This window comes from Physcomitrium patens, chromosome 3 (assembly GCF_059467195.1).
Source record: "Physcomitrium patens ecotype Gransden chromosome 3, ASM5946719v1, whole genome shotgun sequence".
In the NCBI taxonomy this organism is placed as follows: domain Eukaryota; kingdom Viridiplantae; phylum Streptophyta; class Bryopsida; order Funariales; family Funariaceae; genus Physcomitrium; species Physcomitrium patens.
In genome coordinates this window covers 23,206,795-23,230,236 of record NC_143412.1, presented here as the reverse complement: position 1 = coordinate 23,230,236, position 23,442 = coordinate 23,206,795, and the positions used below count along the sequence as shown (strand labels likewise).

The 23,442-nt window shown below is 30.6% G+C and overlaps 2 non-coding genes across 2 annotated transcripts; both read left to right on the top strand.

Moving 5' to 3' along the window:
- Window positions 1–10,726: 10,726 nt before the first annotated feature.
- TRNAA-AGC (transfer RNA alanine (anticodon AGC)) lies at window positions 10,727–10,799 on the top strand. The gene has a single exon. It is a non-coding gene; the product is annotated as a tRNA-Ala (tRNA).
- Window positions 10,800–10,801: 2 nt separating this feature from the next.
- On the top strand, window positions 10,802–10,875 carry TRNAT-AGU (transfer RNA threonine (anticodon AGU)). The gene has a single exon. It is a non-coding gene; the product is annotated as a tRNA-Thr (tRNA).
- Window positions 10,876–23,442: the final 12,567 nt, after the last annotated feature.

The following is a 23,442-nucleotide window of genomic DNA, read 5'->3' as shown; positions in this document are numbered from 1 at the left end:
TAGCTAAGAATTTCATACATCATTTTAAATTTTCAACCAAGATGTAAGTATAAAATTCACGCCTTAATTTAATTACAAGTTAGTCTCAACTAAAAATTACTTGTAATGGGTGGTATAAAGTGAAAGTAGCAAGAAAAAGAACAAAAGAAGCAAAATACAAAACAAGTGGAATAAGTACAATCAAGCAATTGTACACTATAAAACTAATCATAGTTTGTTCACTAAGTTTTTATCTAATAAAAAATAAAAATAAAAATAAATAATATATTTTTAAAAATTTAAATTTTTTTATCTTTTCAATGGTATAAGAGACTTATAAATTTGAGTTATTATGAGTAAGTTATGAAGGTTTGAAAAATAAAAAGTAAATAAATAAAAAAATAAGTAAATAATTTTTACCTCAAGGATAATTTGCTTAAGAGATCAGGAGTTCAAGCTCCACCAAGGCTCATAAATAGTATATATGGGTTCACAAAAAAGGCCACAAGGCCTAAGTCTTTTCTTTCTAACTACCTTCAAGGTGCTACAACCCATATAGGACTTGTGTACTTCCTTTCTAATAAAGACTATACTAGTTGCCAATCCTCCTATTTTCTACTGGTAAAATCCATAATTTTTCATTTTTGACTTCACTATAGTGTTTAAAAACATCCAATATGATTAGAAACCTTTTGTGGCCTTCAAATCTTGCTCCATTTCTTCATAATAGCTCCTGAAGTGGTAAAACTTATTTTTATCAAAGTCTTCGAAATTACTCTACGATTTTCTAATAAATTCTAAATAAATTTTTAAAATTCTTATAATGGTTCTATAATACTAATATAAATTTAAGTCTATAAATTCCTATCTTGATAATTTTTATAGTAATAAAATAAATTTAAATCTATTACAAATCATACTTTCTATGTAACTAACTAAGAAGACATGAGGTTCTTTCTTATGCTTCTTCTAACTACTAACTAATATTTATAGTTTTTCTTATAAGTAATATGTATAGATATAAGGCCAGTATAAATATTGATCTTAGTAAATATTCTTCAATATTCGATAATAAGTAAAAAATACTAAATCAAGTAAGATAATTACCTCTAAGACTTACTAAGACTCTAATTCTACAATTAACTCTTTAATTTTCTATTTGTCTAAATATTTCTATACTATTTACTATATATTATGATTCTAAGTACTCTAAATGTATTTTTTTATTCTAAAACAACTAGTGAATTGATTTGATGATTCATATAGAGATCCTATCTTATTTGTGAAGTAAAAAGATAGATCTCTATAGATGTGTGTGGACTATCAAGGACTCAATAAGATTACTATCAAAAATAGATATCTTCTATCTTTAATTTTAAGATATTTTAATTAATTAAATTAAGCAAAGATTTATATAAAAATAGATCTATAAAGAGCATATAATTTGATATACATTAAAAAAAAGAGATGAATGAAAAACTGTGTTTGAAACTAAGTATGGATATTTGAATATAATGTCATGCCTTTTGGATTTATTAATGTACCAATTATTTTTCAACATCTAATAAATGATATTTTTTATGAGTTTCTTGATGATTTTATTGACTGTTATTTAGACGACATCTTAATCTACTCTAAGAACATAAAAGAGCATGGAGTTTATATTTTTCATGTATTACAAAATCTTAACGATGTAAGATTATATGCCAAGTTAAAATAGTGTGAATTCTACACTATTCAAGTTGACTTTCTATGATACATCATTTTCAACAAAGGGCTAATGATGGATTCAAAGAAGATCCAAACTATGATGGATTGGAAGATTTTAAAAAGAGTAAGAGATGTGTAATATTTTTTGAACTTTGTCAATTATTATCAAAACTTTATCAATTTTTTTTTCAAATTGCAGTTCCACTTATATTTTTGACTTATAAAGACAAACTTGAAGGGAATAAAGAAGCCAAAGCATTATTTGATGTTTTAAAAAAAGAATTTATTTTTACATTAATCTTATATTCTGTTAATTTTTTTAAGGCATTTTTTATGCAAACAGATACATTAGACTATATCTTGGCTGCAATATTATTACAAATGGAAACATGTGACAAACTTCATCCAATAGCTTTTCATTCTAAAAAAATTTCAGCAATCGAGATTAATTATAAGATCCACCTTAGAGAGCTCCTTGCAATTGTAGAATCATTTTAAGAATAGCATCATTATCTAAAAGGCACCTTGAGTCCAATAACCATATATATAAATCATAAGAATCTCGAATATTTTATATTAATATATATTTTGAATTGTTGTGAAGCTTGTTGGAACATGTCTTTATTAAGATTTGATTTCAAGATTACTTATTGACTTGAAAAATAATAAAGTTTATTGGATGTCTTTTTTAGATATTTTTATCTTCTAGCAAAAGAAAAAAATATATCTTTTGATCAACAAAGAATAATTTTATTGAAGCCAAAGTATTTTCATCTTCAAGCAATAAAATCAATATTGTTTGTTGATTCAACTTTTATTAAGCAAATTCAATTAAGTATGTCTTTTGATCCTCTTGTCTTTGATATCTAGAATAATTCTTCTAAGTCTCATGATACTTTTAAATTTGAGTTCAAGAACAACTTACTCTATTTTAAGAAATGATTATATATTCCAAAAGATAGAACATGATAATATGTTCTTCAAACTCATCATGAAATTCTAGCAGCGAGATATTTTAGATATAATAAGACTTTGGAGCTAATATCTAAAGAGTTTTAGTGGATTCAAATGTGAAAGGTACTCAAAGACTTTGTACAATCATGTGATATTTATTCAAGATCCAAAACTCCTTACCATTGATGTTATGAACTTCTTCAACCATTACATATTTCAGAACAAGTATAGTCTTTTGTTTCTATGGATTTTATCACGGATCTTCTAGTCTGAAGTTCGTATGATTTTATATTTGTGGTAGTAGATTGTTTTACTAAGATGGAAAATTTTTTACCATATATAAAATCTATCACAGGTGAAATAATGGCTAAACTTTTTCTTAAGAATAATTATCACTATCACGGATTGCCTAAAGATATTATATTGAATAGAGAGACTCAATTCATATCATGATTTTGGAGAATCCTCTTTAAGATTTTAAAAATGGATATAAAGCTCTCTTTGGCTTTCATCTCCAAATTGATAGGTAAATGGAATGGGTGAATCAAGTTTAAGAATAGTACTTAAGGTATACCATCAATTATTATCAAAATAATTAAACAACTCTTTTATTATTAGCAGAGTTTGTATACAATAATTTGGTATATTTTTCTAGTCAACAAACACCTTTCTTTGCCAATTATAGTTATCATCTATAACTTCATACTTTTGACTTTTCAAAAGTTGATAATCTCATGGCGAAAGATTTGATAAATCACTTGTCAAAGCTACATGCAACAATGAAGGGATAGTTCAAGAATGAAAAAAAATTAATATAGTTGCCTATCACAAAGAACAACTACAATTCAACATAGATAATAAAATATGGTTACTTTGTCACAATATCAAGACTACTTGTCTTTCTAACAACTTAGACTATGATAGGCTTAAATTATTTTATATTAGTAAATAAATCAATTTTATTGCTTATTGATTATATCTATTGAAGTCTATAAAGATCCACTCCATATTTCACTTATCTCTTCTTAAGCCATATAAGACAATGAATATCTTAGAAAAAGGACAAATGCCACATATTCCTATAGAAGTGGATAATAATTAAGAATTTAAGGTAGAAGAAGTCTTAGATTCAAAGTGGCATTGAAATAGGTTGAAATATCTTGTTCATTAGTGCAAATATGATATTAATGAATGGACATGGGAGTGAGCTAAAAATCTTATAAATACAATAAAGTGAGTTGAAGCTTTTTATTAACGACATCCATTAAAATCAAGATGAAGAATAAAAAAATCTTTGCTATAAAAAAATAAGATTAAAGAAAGATAATATCCTACTTTCTATTCTGCTTTGTAGCTTTTGTATATTTGTGATATAAAAGAGATGGAGAATCAACAACCAACAGATTCAACTCAAGAGCTTTCATTTGCTAACTTACCAAATAAGACATTGTGATTGGCACAACCTTCAAGACAATATAATCAAGATGAAGATCCCCAAGAACAACATATCCTTCCTCAAATAGATGGCAGGATACAATATGTTTGATATCACAACCTTAAAAAGAGACTCTCAATGTTTGATGATTTTATTAGAGATAGGAACAACTTTTGACAGTGTTCCAAATGATTTATTTGAAAAAAGTTATAAAAGCCTCAATAATGTTCAAATAATAAGGTGAACTTCTTGTGCTGATATGAGATGCTATCGATGGTTGAAAAGACCTAATAACCATCTTCAAAGAGAACAAAGATCATTATATGTGGTAAATATAATTTACCATATCTTGGATTTCATCAACACATAATGGCCACTCTTCATGGAATTCGTCTTTAGAAGGAAAGATAATGTCACAAATATACTTACGTACTTTAGTAAATACCTATATGATTAAATAGAAGTAAATAAAAATAGATAAAAGTAGAAGAATTTCATAATACCTTTTAGAAAAGCTTTTTAGAAGCTTCATAGATATTACTTTGACTTTATATGTATTTATAGTTGATTAATAGGTTAGAAACTTGGTCAACAAGTTAACCACATATTGATAGCTTATAAAACAAGCTAATTATGTGGTGCACATATAAAAAACTTATGTTGCAAGTTAAAATATATGTCTTACAAAATCAATACATTTTAAGACCTCCAAAACGTTGTGGAGGCCAAGAATATATATGGAGGTAAGAGTGAAGCATTCTTTAGTTTTGTCAACACCTTTTTAGTCCTTAGTCTTGTTTTAAGATTTTTTAGTCTTTTTATTTTTAATAATAGCTATTTTAGTTCAATATTATATTATCTTTGAATGACTTTCTAGTTCTTTTCAATGACATAAGAGTGTATTGAGGATTTTCTTTCTTTGAAATTCATGTCCTTGAAATCGTCTCATTGACACCAACAACTTGAAAATAGAAGAGATTATATAACGACTTACAACGATCTTACAAGAGGCACAATACCACTTTTTTATAACACAGAATTGACAAAAGTAATATGGAAATAATCACTAATGACATAAGACCTTCCAAGAGGGTGACTAGGTGTTGCTCTCTAATATCAACTTTGTACTTGTTACATCAACCCAAATCTGTAAGTTGGCATCTTCGAGGCTTAGACCTTTTTTTATTTTCTATAATAATTTTTGATGTTGCATATTGCCTCAAGCTTCTGCCACATATTTGGATCCATCTATTCTTTGATGTTTTACAACTCAAAGAATTTCATACTAATATCAACCACCACTATTGGTTGTGATTGATGACTAACAAGAATATGAAGTAGATAGCACTTTGAAGCATTGCTACCTTTACCATAGCAATGGACATCCATAACTTCAATACAATATCCTTTAAAAAGATTATTTGATGTATGATGCAATGTGAGAACCTCTTTAAAATCTTATCTATTATTAAAAAATAATTTGGAGATACCAATGAAAGCAAAACAAAGACACTCCATATTAGTGGAAGAAGATTAACTATCTTAGGATATGGATAAGATATTTGTATTATATATGCATAGAGATAGGTAGTTGGAGTCATATTTGGAAAGTTTTTAGAAGTTTTTAGAATTGAAACTAGGTTGGTGGTCTATTTGGGATCTACCATAAAACATTTTAGAAAGGACTTAAGGCGATTAACAGGGTGGAGCCTATGATTAAAAATATTCTAAAAAGTTCAAAGATAGTTGGACAAAATATAAATAAGATTGGTCAAGGCTATTTGGAGATTTAGTCAGGTATGACTTTGGTCTCTTTTTTTTAATAAAATTTGATTTTATATTTTTTTTTCAATTTTTTTTTATTATCTTTTACTCTATTTTACTTTTCATATTCCATTTTATTTAATTCTATTTAATTTTATTCTAATCTACATTGTCTTATATTGTAACGGGATTTATATTGCTATAGGTTGGAAGGATCTTATATCTTAGAAATATTCTAGTCTTGTTTTATCATTATTTGAAATGATGTAACTTAGAAAGCCAACTTGAGTAGTATAAAATATACATTTTTTTAACTTAACATATAATCATGTATCTCTTAATTTTTGTAATACATGACTAACATAAACTTCATTTTCTTTTGTATTCTTCAAGTAAATTAAGATGATACCTAAAAAATAAATGACAAAATTATGAAGAAATTCATGAAAGATATCATTTATTAGATATTAAAAAGTAATTGGTATATTTGTAAGCTTAAAAGATATGACATAATATTCAAAATATCCATACTTAAATCAAAATATAGTTTTCTATTTATCTCTTTTGTTAATGCATACTAGATTATGTATTCTTTATAGATCTATTTTTTTATAGATCTTTGTTTGATTAGTTGATCAAAAAGCCTTGAAATCAAAAATAAAAGATATCTATTCTTGATGGTGATCTTATTAAGTCCTTAATAGTCCATATACATGTATAGAGATCCATTTTTTTTCTTCACAAATGAGATAGGAGCCCTAGTTGAAAATTTAGAATGACATATGAAGTTTTTAGCCAAATTCTCATCAACACATTCCTTAAGTACAGTCAACTCATCCTAAGATAGACTATAGATTGGTTTGAATGGTAGTTGAGCCCCTTCTTGAAGATCAATGGAGATAATACTTTAAAATAATATTTATATTTTTTTTTCAAAAATGTCTTAATAATCTTGATATTGGCTTAAAATGCTACTTGAGATCTTTTTTCTAACAATAATAGATAAGGCATTTATAGCAAAAGTTGACCCTTCTTTTGTAATATGCATAAAAATTCTTGTACCTATTAATAAAAATTTGAATATATTGGTATTATGGATTTTTATTTGCCTAACAAAATCTTGGACTAAACTATAGAAAAAATCAAGATTATGAGAAATTCAATCTATTTAAAGGTTATACTTTTTTAACCACAATAATCCTTAAATAATTAGATTAGAAAGAAATCTAATCACATTATATATTATTCAATTACTATAAATACTAGTAGCTACATCTAAAAGAATAATTTCATATATAACATCACTAATAAATAAAAAACGACTATGTATTACTTCTACATGTATAAATTTGATTTTCTTAATTAAGAATATTTCTTTTTTTATAACAAAGTCTTTATTTATAAAACAAATTAAGGCTTTTGAATCTAATAAGGCTAAGACTTTGTGATTTTTTTATCCTAAAAAAATTTATATTATAAAACAAGATGAAGAATTTGATAAGAGAATATGACTTTTACAAGAAATAATGTAAGATTTTTGCCACATGGTTCCTATTATAACTGAAAAAACTTATTTTCCAATATCTCATCTTCTTTGGTAATCATGCTCCTTATTTTGTGATTGCATTGCTTTTTTTAAGCAATATTGGCTAATGTGCTTAGATTCTCTATAATATAGGTATAAATATTTTTAATAATAATAAGTTTTTTTTATTCTATAAGAGATTTAAAATGTATAGTGTCAATTTACATAGATTTTGGTAAAGATAAGTATGCTTTCAAAAACTTAAAAGGTATTGTTATAACTTGACTTATACTTTTTCAACCAAATCTTTGTTATTAGCATCTTTCAAAAAATTGATTGTCACATGCAATGGCTTAAGCAATAAATTACTTAAATGAAACAACTTTTGGCATTGTTAACTATAAATCTTTGACATTATCTTTCAATCTATATTGAATCTAATTGATAAGGGCTTTGTCATTCGAATCCACATTGTAAGCAAGATTTTGGAATTTAACAATATATGTGATGGCTGAACATGATCCTTGTTGTAGAATTACGAGCTTGATGTGTACTACCCTTTCACAATCATTTTTTCTAAATATATTCATAAATACTTTTCAGAATGGTTTTGAATCATAGAATAGTTATGAATCTTTTTCCATCAAAAGTACAAATTAAAAGAAAATACTTCCAAATAGAAGTGCACCTATGAATCCATCTAAAAAAAAACCATAAAGGTATTAGAGATGATGTAATTTTAAATAGAGCTTAACTTGATGCAAAAATCCTCAAAATTTCGATCTTATACCATCAAACTTCTTAGGCTTATTAATCCTTGCTTCAATTGTGCTTGTAGAATCAAGACTTCTTGAACTTGATTGTCAAGTTGATCTTCTAGTTTCCATTAATTGTACAACTTTATATTAACATCTTTGGAGCTTTTCTATAGGTGAAGGAATAGTGCTTTTGGGGGTGGTGTTGGTAATGTGTGAAATTTCTATCCTAAGAGTATTGACAAGCTCATGAAAATTTGTGATAGTTGCAAACCTAATTTCACTTCTGCCAATTGTAGCATCCATGAATTTTCCTTCTATTGACATCTCAAATAAATTCAAAAGTTCAATTAGAGGTATATATTTCAAAACATACCTTACAAAAACATATCCTCCAATATTGAGGCGGTTTTCCTCTGTTCAGTGGTCTCTTTCTTTTAAAATCTCTCACCTCAACCAGCTCCCTAGGAATGACAAGGTGGGTCACTAATCGTTGTCCAATGACAAGGTGGGTCACTAATCGTTGTCCTCCGTCAGTGGCAAATAAATTCCCCTCCTCTTCCAAGTAATTCTAAGTGGGCCTCCGTCCACACGAACCTGCTGTAAAACTTTTTCTCCAATCTGGACAACCAAAAACCATTCTTCGTTGGTCTGTCTTTGAAACATGGCACGCATAATTTCGTATTGATAGCAGCATTCCTCCAGGCTCCTCGTCGGCTACGTGCACACTGCGCTGAAGTGCGACGCAATGGATGAGAGTTTGCTCGAAGAAGCCGCTGCAGTCGAAGAAAAATCTGGTTCCTTTCAGTGACAAACACAACTCAGCAGGTACCCATATATCATGATTCAGTTCCTTTGAATCATGGCTTGGGCTGGACTCCGGCTCATCGTATCATAGGGCTCCATCAGATATCATGGCTAAATTTACCTTTTGTTTATTTTCATAATGGAAAGCGGAAGATGATGTGAGAATGATCAACGGTACTTCTAGACCACCCAAGCGTTTCTCCAAGTGTAAGCAGCATGGAACTGAAAGGTCCTCATCGCCAGCTCCTGAATGAACTTGGCGCTATTCACCGTATGTGTGTGTGTGTACCATGTAGTCTCTACATTTGACATGTGCTCAGTGTCGCTGAGACTACCCAAATTGTAGGTCTTGGGCTACCGGGCACACGCAGTCAATTCGAATGATCACGTAATACAAAAGTTAAAGCAGCGACCACAGAGACCGCGTTAAAGCGAGCTCAAACGTCAGCACGCGGGACAACAGGGTCTGACGAGAAGCTGACCTGGTTTAAAAGTTCTCTAGTTCAATCTACTCCTCCCCACAATGGCAGAGAGTTTTGTCCTGAGCTATCGTTTATCAACTGACTGAGGTTTCTTGATGATATCTCATGTGGCAAATCAAAGGCTCCTACTTTCAGTCGTCTGTACTCCCACAGTTCCAGACCCCAAGGCACATCATGCGTGTACATGCAAGCTGTTGGGGATGGTGTCAAAAGCGTCTACGGATTCCGGACATTACAAATGCTCCCTCGTAGGGTACGCCGCAGAGCGAAGTCTCACAGTTCTGTGCTTCCGTGTAGCGAGCACTACCAACCTTGAAGTGCACATTTGTGTGTCGATTGCTTGTTAACTCAACGTCGACTCTGATCTCTAGCTTCTCGAGGATTCAACTCTGCAATCGCAAATTCACCGCTGTGTTGAAGCTCAATCGCCCCTCTTCCAACAAATGGTGTTAAGCCGAGGCTTCACAGAAGAGTGCAACTGGGTCATGTCCACATTTCGGCGTCGAAGAAAACCAGATGGGAGTTAGAATCTAAGCCTTCGGAATACACCTTTCTGTGGGTACAATTGTATACGTATGTTTGTGTGTGTATTGCACTATATGGTGCCCTCTGACGATCGAAAAGAGGAAATCATTTCTCCCACTTTTGGAAGATAAATCAAATGAAGTCTGATGGCGATAAATTCTGCACCTATACAGATGCCATGAGGCCCATGACCCCTCACACTTTCATGCTTCCGGAGAACTGCAGAAGCAGTGGAATTGAGTGGGGTGGTTGAGCTGGACATCTGTCCTTCAGACTCTAGTAAAATATTCAGTAATTAAGAAACACATTAACAAACAAACATGCTTCTCCCTCTAAAAACGTTGCACCAATACATGTTCAAATTTTGGTTTTCTTAAGTTTATTTTGATAGGGAATGTTAGATTATTAAAATTTGTTCACTATTTGATCAGTGGCACCTCCTTCCATTCAGAGTGTTGGAAAGTAAAAATACACTCTACATGTTTCTTGGCTTAATTTCCTCGAGTGTGGGATGGGGGAGTATTCCATCCATCCACCCAGCGCCCCTCCCTTGTTTGCGCTTCAAGGGAGCCCTGCAAAAAGGTGGATCAATCGCAACACATGGGTCACATACATACATACAAACAAAACAAAAATATAAAGAAACATACAAACAGACACAGAGAGAGAGGGAGGGAGGGCGCCTCCATCGCGTGTAGGGTGCGGTGAGGTCAGGAACAAATGGAGTAAGCGGCAGGGGGCAGGACATCCGGTGACGTCGGCGGCTGCGGTGGGTGACGTCAGCAGCCGCGGGGATGTAGCTCAGATGGTAGAGCGCTCGCTTAGCATGCGAGAGGTATGGGGATCGATACCCCACTTCTCCACTGCTTCTATAGCTCAGTTGGCTAGAGCACCCGTTTAGTAAGCGGGAGGTCCTGAGTTCAACTCTCAGTGGAAGCAGCGCCTTTTTGCCGCCCATATCATGGTCGGAATCAGATTCCATTTGTAAAAATTTGGTTGTTTAGTTGTTTACTCCATAGTGTAATCAGGACTGCATTGGAGTTTTGGAATTAGTTATAAATTCAATAAAATGAACCAATTTTTTTTTTTTTTTTTTTTAATTATTTGTCTCATAATACAACCTTTATATTATACTACTTGCAAGTTAGGAATCAAACATGATTAATCATTAAAAAATATTATTATCATATTTTAAAAAGCAGTGACCAAAATAAAATATTAATAAATTAGGATCATTGTTGAACCACAATTTTCTGTTTACCTATCCAATATTACATCTTTGTTAATTTTCTATCAAAACAAGATTCAATACTATTTTTTTTATTGGTTGATTGTATGAACCAAGAAACATGTAGAGTGCAATTTTAATATATTATTAGTGCCCTTATTTCTCTCAAATAGTGAAACTAATGTTTCTTTTTTGGAAATAGCCTTTTCTAAACTAGTTTTCAGAGATACATGTTTTTTTTCTTTACATGCCAAAATTTTATTTATTCTTGTATATATGTATTTTTTTATGTATATGTATATCTATTTATTGTCCTTTTATTATCCAATTTCTGTAAGAGGTTTCCATTTATACAACTTAATGTTAATAGCTTACACAACTTATCAAAGAATGGACCTAAGGATGTTGCACTTAATACATTTTAGAAATTGATAGAGTCTTTAAACTTGTAAATTAAAAAATCAAAAAAATCAATATCCTAATATGATCAAATTAATAATTAATCTAAATTTAAAAAATCTAAATAAAATTATAGCTTTAATATATATATATATATATATATATATATATCATTAAATTATTTTAAAATAGTATGTTAGTCTTGGTTCTTAAGTTGGTTGGAATGATATTCCATTCAAAATAACTATCTAGTATTAGGAGAACAAAGTTATAAAAAACATGACAAAATAAATAGTTACTTGTTGATTTTAGGTTTAAACACCCTTTTGAAGTATTCTTTATCTGGATTTTGATACTTTAAATATGTTTTGGTCTAAAATCCAAACCTCTTCATGATGGGTTTTTAATTTGGACTTTGGTACTATAAATATCTACTAATTTAGAGCTTGGATACTTATCTTATTGGCTTTTGGTATAGGCTTTGGTGCCATAAGCTTTTGTTAAACTAAAGTCCAAAAATTTAAAATTACCAAAAAGAATTTCAAATAATTTATTCAAGATTGGCATTCAACTTTGGAAAATCCTCAAATAAATTAGACTTCAACTAATGATAATTTCAAACAATCTCAATATGAGTAACTCCTACTAATTTTTTTTTTGATAATATTACAAATATGAATCGATGAAAGTTTAGAACTTTAAATGATAATAAATCTAATTATTTTATTTATTTTTAAAGCCAAAATTATGAATATATTTTATCTCGCTCTGAAAATATAAATTACTACATATTTGAATTAATTATTGGCAAATAAAGAAGGTGATTGCAAAATAATTTATTATCCATTAGTATTGATTTTATAACTAGTAGGGCACCTTAAGTAAGCAAGTATTTTTGCAAAGATTAATTCAAAAGATGTTAACAACCACATCATAATCAAGAAAAAAGACCAATTAAAGAATATATTTTATATAAAATATGGTTACTTTGAGTATAATAATAGTACTTTGAAATTACATACTCATCTAAAAGAATTATGCAAAAATTTATTAGAAAATAATAATATATCATCTCTGGTTTGCAATCTCTTTATTTTATTTCTTCCATAAACTCTTAAAAGACTATTCTCCATATTGTCAATACTTACGCTGTCAACATTCACATCACTTTATCAACATAATGATTGTACAAACAAAATATTAAGACTCATTCATACACATCTTACTCAAATTAATACTAGATACTATTTAATGTTTTTTTTCTTAGAATATTTTTTATGAGACAAATAACTAACCATTTGAAGCTATTAATATTTGACTAGCCACTCTCTACTTCAAAAGCTCTAAACCCACATCTATTAGTTCCACACACCAAAAAATAATAAATACTAAATACTAAAAGAAAAAACTATTTATAAAAATTATATAAAATAAAATAACAAAATCAACAAATGAATGATGTTTATTGAAAACGAGTGATATGGCATCTAATGTGAAAAAATTTGAATACAATTTAGTAAGATAAGAATAAAAAAAAGAATGAAAAGTGGCAAAGTGAAATGCAAGTATAAGATTGAAAAAACAGGGAGCACAAGAGTAACCATGGAAACACTATTCCTACTACTATGGAAGAAGTTCTGAGTCTTCGCCAAGAAGTTGTGTAGTTGAAGGAAATAAGTCAATTAGCCTCGCAACCAAATTCCAGGAGTTTTGCTTCTACAAGCTTGAGGGAAGTAAGGATTAATATGCCTGAAAATTTTGACGGAACAAGATCAAGATTTGGAGGGTTTTTGCAACAAGTTAAACTCTACTTAAGGTTGCATCTTTTCCAATACTCTGATGGATGTACTCAAGTTGGATTCATAGGTGCACTTTAATATGGAAGTGCTCTCTCTTGGTTCGTACCTTTGATTGAAAAAGATTCATGACTATTCTATGATTTGAACTCATTCTTTGTAGTATTTATGGCTATATTTGGAGAAAGTGATTGAGAAAGGGTAGTAGAGATCAAGCTTGTATCACTACGATAAGGATCACATTTAACCACCATGTATGCTGCTAAATTCCAAAGTCTTATTTGTAATGTGGATTGGAATGATAAAGTCCTTATCAATCAATTTTACTATGGATTAAAGGATAATGCCAAAGATTTATTATTAACAATGCCAGAAATAGGCTCTTTAGAATAATTCATTGCTCAAGTTATTGCATGTGATAGTCATTTATTTGAAAGATGTCAAGAACAAAGATATGGCTGGAGAGGAACAAGTCAAGTCATGGCAACACTTTCTAAGTTTTTGGAAACCTTTCTATCAAGGCGAGAGCCAATGCAAATTGATATGGTGCATTTTAAACCTCTCACGGAGCAGAAAAAGACTCGACAATGCCAAGAGGGCTTATGTCTATATTGCGGAGAAGCTAAACATACTGCTCAATATTGTCCAAGGAAGCAATGCAATCACAAAATGAGGAGTACGATTGCAAAAGAAGACAATGTGTCAGAAAATGAGTTCTTCCAGCTACAATAGGGATCGTGCGGCTGAAACCATGTAGAATACTTAGTCAAGGTCCTATTCTCTCCTCAGATCCCTCATCTTATTTTACAATAGATGTGTGTTTAGGACCCAAAAATCATAAAGTCTTTGTATTATTAGATTCGGGAGCCTCAGCTTGTTTCATAGACAAAGACTTAGTCAAAAAACAAGAAATATCGTTAGTCAAGAAAATCAAATCCATTGTCATGATGTAACATAATTAATAGGTAAAAGAGTGTGGAGATTATTATAATTTAGGAGATCTTAATTCAAAGTATTAGAACAATTTATCTTAGAAATATAGTTAATAGTCGAAGGGGTAGAAAAATTAAAAGGTATCAATGTTGCCTTTTAGAAAAGTGACTTCTACTTACTTTGTAGTACCATAAATAAGGCAAATCAAAGTAGATTGAAAAAATAAATGATATAGGAATCTTTAGAAGGAAGTTAAGAGTAAATTCTAGAAAAAAGTTACTTAGAAAAACAAGATATTAATATCTAGAGAGGGCCGGTTATGAACCAGGGTCGAAATCAGACACTAGGACACAAAACCAAGTCTCGATGACGACTCCGGAGTTTTTTTGGAGATCGGAGAGTGAGGTTTGATAGCAGACTGAATAGGCTTTTTATAAGCATTGATTTCAGATGATTGGAAGTAGTTATGGCTTTGTAAGAGCTTTGCAAAGTCAAGGTTATTTTTGGATGACTTAGATTTTATGAAATAAAATAGGATTTACGTTTTGGATGATTTCAAGAGGTTTGTAATTGATCTACGGGTGAAATTTTGTGGGTTTATGGTTATAGTTGTGTTTAATATGTGTCGTGAATTTGAGCTTGATCTAATGGTTGAATTGAGGAATATTAAGGTTTAAGTGGGTCAAGATTTTAGAAAGTAAAATTATAGGTCTAGTGGAGGTTTTTGAGATTTCTTACAATCTACTAGTTGGATTGGAGTGAAACTTATATGAGAGGATATAAGACTTGATTTTCTATGTATATGAAAATTTTGAGATCAATCGAACGGTGCAAAGAAGAGATATTGAGCTTGGAAGATTGGTATCAAGTTTAGAGAAGGAGTCTGGCCAATACCCAAGCACATTTTTGAGGTTATCGTCAATTTGGTAACTCCGATCCTTTTCAATTTTTTTGTACTTGTTTTTAACTCATTTTTTTAGAAGAATGAAAAATTTGAGTTAAGATCGACGATTTATTCATTAGTTATTGAGGTTTAAATCTGTTGTAGGAATTATTAGGATTTGGTTAGGATTTATTTTAGGATTTAGGGTTTGGATTAGGGTTTGGTTTAGGATTTGGTTAGGATTTTATTTAGGATTTAGGATTTGATTGGGATTTGATTTAGGATTTAGGATTTGGATTAGGATTTGGTTTAGGGTTTAGGATTTGAATTAGGGTTTGGTTAGGATTTGATTTAGGATTTAAGGTTTGTTTAGGATTTGATTTAGGGTTTAGGATTTTATTAGGATTTAAGATTCAATTAGTTTTGGCCTAAAGTTTGAATGAAGTACAATAGGATTTTAACTAGAATTAAATTAAGTTTGAAATGAGATGTATTTGAGTGATATTTGTGATCCTTCTAATATTTTTTTAAGAATTCTTATTGTTTGTTTGAAATTTCTTTGAGGTTTTTTGAATTTGATTAAGCTTACTTAGCATTATTATGGTCTAATTAGAGCATTATTATTATTTTATTAAAATTAAGATTTTGTTATTGTAATTTCCATTCTTCTTTCCATAGCCAAGTGCCCAGAGCATTCTCAAGCAAGACTTCACATATTACGACACCGTATATGTGAAAGTTATAGATGGTTGTTTGTTGTCTTTTGGTGATGTTACCCATGAGATTGTTCTTTTAGATGTAGTAATTAAAGATCATAATAGTATAGTAATATTTAATGTGATACTATCCCCTTTGAATCCAATCATTTTAGGACTATCCTGGTTAGAAAAGTACAACCTTCAGATAGATTGGATTTCCCATAACCTTAACTTTCCTAGTAGTTTATTTCAAAATTCTATTAATCAAGAGGAAATACATAAGTCTAGTACATCTAAGCCCTTACTAGTAGGGACAAGAGCTTTCATGCATGCAGCCAAAGAGGGGTCATCTTTTGCTATATATGCCACACCCATTTCAGATAGTGAAAAGACGTCAAGTGGTATTCCTAATCAATATCAAGAATTCCAAGATATTCTTGAGAAGAAGAATGCACATATTCTTCAAGAACATCAACCTTATGATTCTTCAATTGATCTTCAAGAAGGAGCTCAACTGCTATTTGGACCAATTTATAGCTTATCACAAAAAGAGTCGGCTGCACTAAAGGAGCATATTGACAAGAACTTGGCTAAAAACTTCATATGCCATTCAAAATCTCTAGCAGGAGCGCCGATCTTATTTGTGAAGAAAAAAGATGGATCTCTAAGGATGTGCGTAGACTATCGGGGCCTTAACAAGATCACCATCAAAAATAGGTATCCTTTATCTTTGATTTCAGGACTTCTTGATCAACTCAATCAAGCAAAGATCTACACAAAAATAGATCTATAAGGAGCATACAACTTGGTCTGCATCAAAGAAAGAGATGAATGGAAGACTGCTTTTTGAACTAGGTATGGATATTTTGAATATAATGTCATGCCTTTTGGACTCACAAACACACCAACTAATTTTCAACATCTTATGAATGATATTTTTTGTGAGTTTTTAGATGATTTTGTCGTTTGTTGTTTAGACGACATTCTAATCTACTCTAAAAACACAGAAGAACATGAACTCCATATTCGTCGTGTGTTACAAAAATTAAGAGATACAAGATTATATGCCAAGTTGAAAAAGTGTATATTCCACACTACTCAAGTTGACTTTTTAGGATACATTATTTTCAACGAAGGCCTGATGATGGATCCCAAGAAGGGCTAGTCTATCATAGATTGGAAGATTTCAAGAACAGCATAAGATGTATAATGCTTTTTAGGCTTTGCAAAATATTATTGAATCTTCATCAAGAACTTTTCTCAAGTTATAGCTTTACTTACGCGTTTGACTTATATAGACAAATTTGAGTGGAGTAAAGAAGCTGAAGTAGCATTTGATGCTTTAAAGAAGGAATTTATTTCTGCACCAATCTTGTATCACATCGACTTATCTAAGGTATTTTTTATGAAAAAAGATGCATCAAACTTTGCCTTGAGTGCCGTTTTGTCACAAATGGGAGAAGATGACAAGCTCTATCCAGTAGCTTTCTATTCAAGGAAATTTTTAGTAGCTGAGATTAATAATGAAACCCATGATAAAGAGCTTCTTGTTATTGTGGATTCATTTCAAGAATAGCATCATTATCTAGAAGGCACCTGAAGTCCAATCACCGTGTATATGGATCGTAAGAACCTCGAGTATTTCATGTTAGCATGCATATTAAATTATCGTCAAGCTCGTTGGAGCATGTCTTTATCAAGATTTGAGTTCATCATCACTTATTGACCAAAATAACAACAAGGTTTGTCTGATGTCTTATTTAGACGTTCTTATCTTGCATCAAAAGAAGGTGATGCAGCTTTTGAGCAACAAAGAATGGTTCTCTTGAAGTGAGAGCAATCTCATCTTTGAGCAATAAAATCAACATTGAGTGTTGATTTAAATTTTCTCAAGCAAGTCTAGTTAAGTATGTCTTCAGACCCTCTTGTTCATGATATCAAGAATAATTCTTCTAAATCTCATGATTCCTCTAAATTCGAGTTCAAGAACAACCTACTCTATTTTGAAGGACGCCTAGATGTTCCAGAAGGAGAAGCACGTTTACGTTGTCGTAATACCTGAAGTCTTGCTTGAGAATGCTCCGGATACCTGGCTGTGGAAAGAAGAATGGAAATTACAATAACAAAATCTTAATTCTAATAGAATATTAACAATGCTCTAATTAGACCATAATAATACTAAGCAAGCTTAATCAAATTCAAAAAAACCTCAAAGAAATTTCAAACAAATAATAGGAATTCTTAAAGAAATATTAGAAGAATCACAAATATCACTCAAATACATCTCAATTCAATCTTAATTTAATTCTAGTTAAAATCCTATTGAACTTCATTCAAACTTTACGACGAAACTAATTAAATCTTAAATCCTAATAAAATCCTAAATCCTAAATCAAACCCTAAATAAACCTTAAACCAAATCCCAACCAAATCCTAAACCAAATCCTAAATCCTAAATCAAACCCTAATCAAATCCTAAACCAAACCCTAAATCCTATCCAAATCCTAATCCAAATCCTAAACCAAATCTTAAATTCTAAATCAAATCCTAATCAAATCTTAAACCCTAAATAAATCCTAAACCAAATCCTAAATCCTAAATCAAACCCTAATCCAAATCCTAAATCCTAAACCAAATCCTAACCAAATCCTAACTAAATCCTAAACCCTAAATCAAATCCTAATCAAATCCTAAACCCTAAATTAAATCCTAAATAAATCCTAAATCAAATTTCAAACCCTAAATCAAATTCTAACTAAATCCTAACCAAATCTTAATCCAAATCCTAAATCAAATCCTAAATCCTAAGTCAAACCCTAACTAAATCCTAACCAAACTCTAAACCAAATCTTAAACCCTAAACCCTAAACCAAATCTTAAACCAAATCCTAAACCCTAAATCAAACCCTAATCAAATTCTAAATCCTAAATCAAATCCTAATCAAATCCTAAATCCTAAATCAAACCCTAATCCAAATCCTAAATCCTAAACCAAACTCTAAACCAAACTCTAGTAATTCCTATAACAGATTTAAATCGTAATTACTAATGATTTAACCATTGATCTTAACCCAAATTTTTCACAGTTCTTAAAAAATAAGTTAAAAACAAGCACAAAAAAATTGAAAAGGATCAGAGTTACCAAATTGATGATAACCTCAAAAATGTGCTCGGGTATTGGCCGGCCTTCTTCTCTAATCTTGATGCCAATCTTTCAGAGCCAATATCTATTCTTTGCACCATTCGATTGATCTCAAAATTCTCATATGCATAGAAAATCAAGTCTAATATGCTTTCACACAAGTTTCACTCCAATCCAACTGGTAGATTGCAAGAAATCTTAAAAATCCCCACTAGACCTAAAATTCTACTTTCTGAGATCTTGACCCACTTAAACCTCAATATCCTTCAATTCAACCCATAGATTGAGCTCAAATTTACAATACATATTACACACAATTATAACCATAAACTTACAAAATTTCACCTATAGATCTCTTACAAAACTCTTGAAATCATCCAAAACATAAACCCTAATTTATTTCATAAAATCCAAGTTATCCAAAATAAATCTTGACTTTGCAAAGCTCTTACAAAGTCGTATCAACTCCAAATCACCCAAAATCAATTCCTATAAAAACCTTATCCAATCTGCTATCAAATACCACTCTTTGATCTACCAAAGAGTTCCAAAGTCGTCGTCAAGACTCGGTTTTGTGCCTCAGGGTCTGATTTCGATCCTAGTTCATAACCGGCCCTCTCTGGGTATTGATATCTAGTTTTTTAAAATAATTTTTACTAAAATTTACTCTTAACTTCTTCCTAAAGATGTCTATATCATGTATTTTTCCAATCTACCTTATTTTTCTTTATTTTTGGCCATAGAAAGTAAGTAAAAGCTGTTTTTTCTAAAATAGCAACATTACTACTAAAAGTTTTATTACCTTCTTATCTTTTATCCATATTTTTCTACCTTTTCTTTTAACTTGGCTCTTCTATAATAAGATCCGTATTATCATCTTTCACCATATAGTCATGTTACAATACGACAACTTGTTCTTCAAGCTTGTCATGACTTTCCAGCAGCATGACATTTTGGGTACAATAAGACTTTGGAGCTGATATTTAGGGATTTTTGGTGGCCTCAAATGTGGAAGGCAATCAAAGATTTTGTACAATCATGTGATATTTTCTCAAGATCAAAAACTCCTTGTCATCGATCTTTTGGACTTCTTCAGCCATTATCCATTCCAGAACAACCATGGTCTTGTGTTTCTATGGACTTCATCACAAATCTTCCAAGCTAAGGTTCTTATGATTCTATATTTGTGATAGTAGATCGCTTTACCAAGATCATCAATCAATACAAAAGACTTTATGATTTTTATAACTTCTTCAAAAGATAATGAATGTCTTTCGATTATTTCTACATGCATAAGTTTGATTTTCTTATATTAAGATATATCTTATTTTTTGACAAAGTCTTCATCTATAAAACAAGGTGAGCATCTTGAATCCAACAAGGCTATGACTTTGTGATTTTTTGGTCCTAAACAAACTTCTATTGTAAAACAAGGTGAGGAATCAGAGGAAAAAATGGGACCTATACTAGATATTGGACATGATTCTAGCCGCATGGTTCCTATTATAGGTAGAGCAACTTGTTTTCAAACACATTATCTTCTATAGTAATCATACTTTTCATTTTATAATTGTATTATTTCTTTGGACAATGTTGAACAATATGTTTAGCTTCTTTATAACATAAGCATAAGCCTTCTTGACGTTTTTAACTTTTTTCTTACTTTGTGTAGAATTTAAAATGTGTCATATCAATTTGTATTGATTTAGGCTTTGATAAATAAGTTTTTGAAAACTTAGGAATTGTCGTCATTATTTGATTTGTTCTTCTTCACCCATATCTTTATTCTTGATGTCTTTTAAATGATCGATTATCACATATAATAGCTTGAGCAATAAATTATTTTAAAGATTTTATCTTTGGTATTGTCAATAACAAGTCTTTTATATTATCCTTCAATTCATATCAAAATTTATTGATAAGAGCTTTGTCATTCTATTCCACGTCACAAGCAAGGTATTGAAATTTAGCAACATATATGGTGGCTAACCATCATCCTTGCCGTTAACATAAGAGCTTGGTCTTTGCTATTCTTTTAAAATCACTTTCTCTAAATGGGCTGTATATACTTTTAGGAATGAATTCAAATCATAAAAGAGACACAAATCTTTTTTTTATTAAAGGTACAAACCAAGAGAGAACACTTTTTGATAAAGGCGTACTTATGAATCGGACTTGAGTAAATCCATCGAAGTATTGAAAAAGATGCAATCTTAGAAAGAGCTTGAGTTGTTATAAACATCCTCAGAATTTTGATCTTGTTCCATTAAACTTTTGAGGCACACTAATCCTTGTCTCCATTATACTTACAGAAGTAAAACTCCCTAGATTTGGTTGCAAGGTTGATCTATTTGCTTCTTTTAACTATACAACTTCTTATCGTAGGTTCTAAATAGCACAAGTAAGAAATAGACATTCATTATCTTTTGAAGAAGTTATACATAAACTAGTCTTGTAGAAGTAGCAACTAGTGGTCACAATAGTTAAGTAATATTTAATGTAATTAATTCTCATTCTAATCCAATTATTTTAGGATTATTGTGGTGAAAAAGATATAATCCTTAGATATATTGGATTTCTCATAATCTTGATTTCTCCCATAGTTTAGTCCAAGGTCCAACTTGGCAAGTAAAAATCCATAAGTCTAATATATCCAAACCATTATTGGTAGATGCAAGAACTTTCATATATGCTATAAATAAAGGACCATCTTTTGCTATAAATGCCATATCTATTGTTGATTCTGAGAAGATATCAAGTGGTATTCTTAGCCAGTATCAAGTTTTTCAAGACATTTTTAAAAAGAGAAATGCAGATATTCTTTCGGAGCATCGTCCTTATGATTGTACTATAGATCTTAAAGAAAGAACTCAACCACTATTTGGACTAATCTATAGCCTATCACAAAATGAATAGGCTGCACTCAAACAATACATTATTGAAAACTTAGTTAAAAACTTTATATGCCATTGTAAATTTCCAACAAGGGCCCGTATCTAATTTATCAAGAAAAAAAAAATAGAATTTTGTAGATGAGAGTGGATTATCAAAGACTTAAAAAGCTCACCATCAAGAATAGATATCTTCTACTTTAGATTTCAAGTCTTCTTAAACAACTAAATTAAGTAAAGATCTATACAAAAATAGATCTATGAAGAGCATATAATTTGGTCTGCATTAAAGAAAGAGATGAATAGAAGACTAATTTTTAAACTAGGTATGGACATTTTGAATATAATGTCATGTCTTTTTGATTCACAAATGCACCAACAACTTTTCAATATTTAATGAATGATATCTTTTGTGAGTTTCTTAATTATTTTATTTTTTGTTATTTGGACGTCATTTTAATCTATTCTAAGAATACAAAAGAATATGAAATTTATGTTTGTCTTGTGTTACAAAAACTAAAAGATGTAGGATTATATACAAAGATGGAAAAGTGTGTATTCCTAACTACTCAAGTTGACTTTTTGAAGTACATCATTTCCAATGAAGGCCTTGTGATGGATCCAAAGAAGGTCCTAATTATCATAGATTGAAAGATCTTAAGAACAATAAGAGATGTGCGATTGTCACGGCCATAATCATGTAAGCTAATAATTACATATAGAAATAGGTAGAAGTAAGTAAAAGTAGGTAAAAGTAAGTTAATTCTATAATATTTAATATGAAAGCTTCCTAGAAACTTCTTAGATGCTGCTTTGACTTCATAGGTGTCTTTAATTGACTTTTTAGATTAGAAACGTGGTCAACAAGTTGGCCATGTGCCACACATGTTATTAGTTTAAAGATCAAGCTAACTATGTGGCCCGCACGTAGAAAAACTTGCCTTGTAAGTCAAGGCATGTGCCCTACAAAGTCAACACATATTGGAGGTCCTATAGAACGTCGCCACGTAGCTCTTAGTTAGATAGTATATATATAGACAAGAGTGAAGGCTTCTTCACTCTTGTCAACTCCTTTCTTGCTTCTAGTTTAGTTTCAAGGGTCTCTAATTTTCTTGTCTTTTGTCATGGACATACATTGGAAGATTCTTCAAATATTCTTCTAGAATATTCTCTAAAGATTCTCTAAAGATTCCTTTAGAAGGTTCTAGAAGATTCTTAGAATATTCCCTAAAGATTCTCTTAGAAGGTTCTAGAATATTCCTAGAAGGTTCTAGAATATTCTTAGTAGATTCTAGAATATTCTGATAGATTCTAGGAAGTTGCTCGAGAAGTTTCCTAATTAGTAGAAGTTGTTGGAGAAGCGTCCTAGTTAGCGGAAGTAGCTCGAGAAGCTTCCTATTCAGTAGTATATATAGGAGTCGAGGCTGAAGGGTTCTTCAGTCTCGACAACACATCTCTTGGAGTTCTAGCTCACCTTTCTGGTGTTGTTCTTGTACTCATCTGTTTAATCTAGTTCTGCCACTTCTTCTTGAACT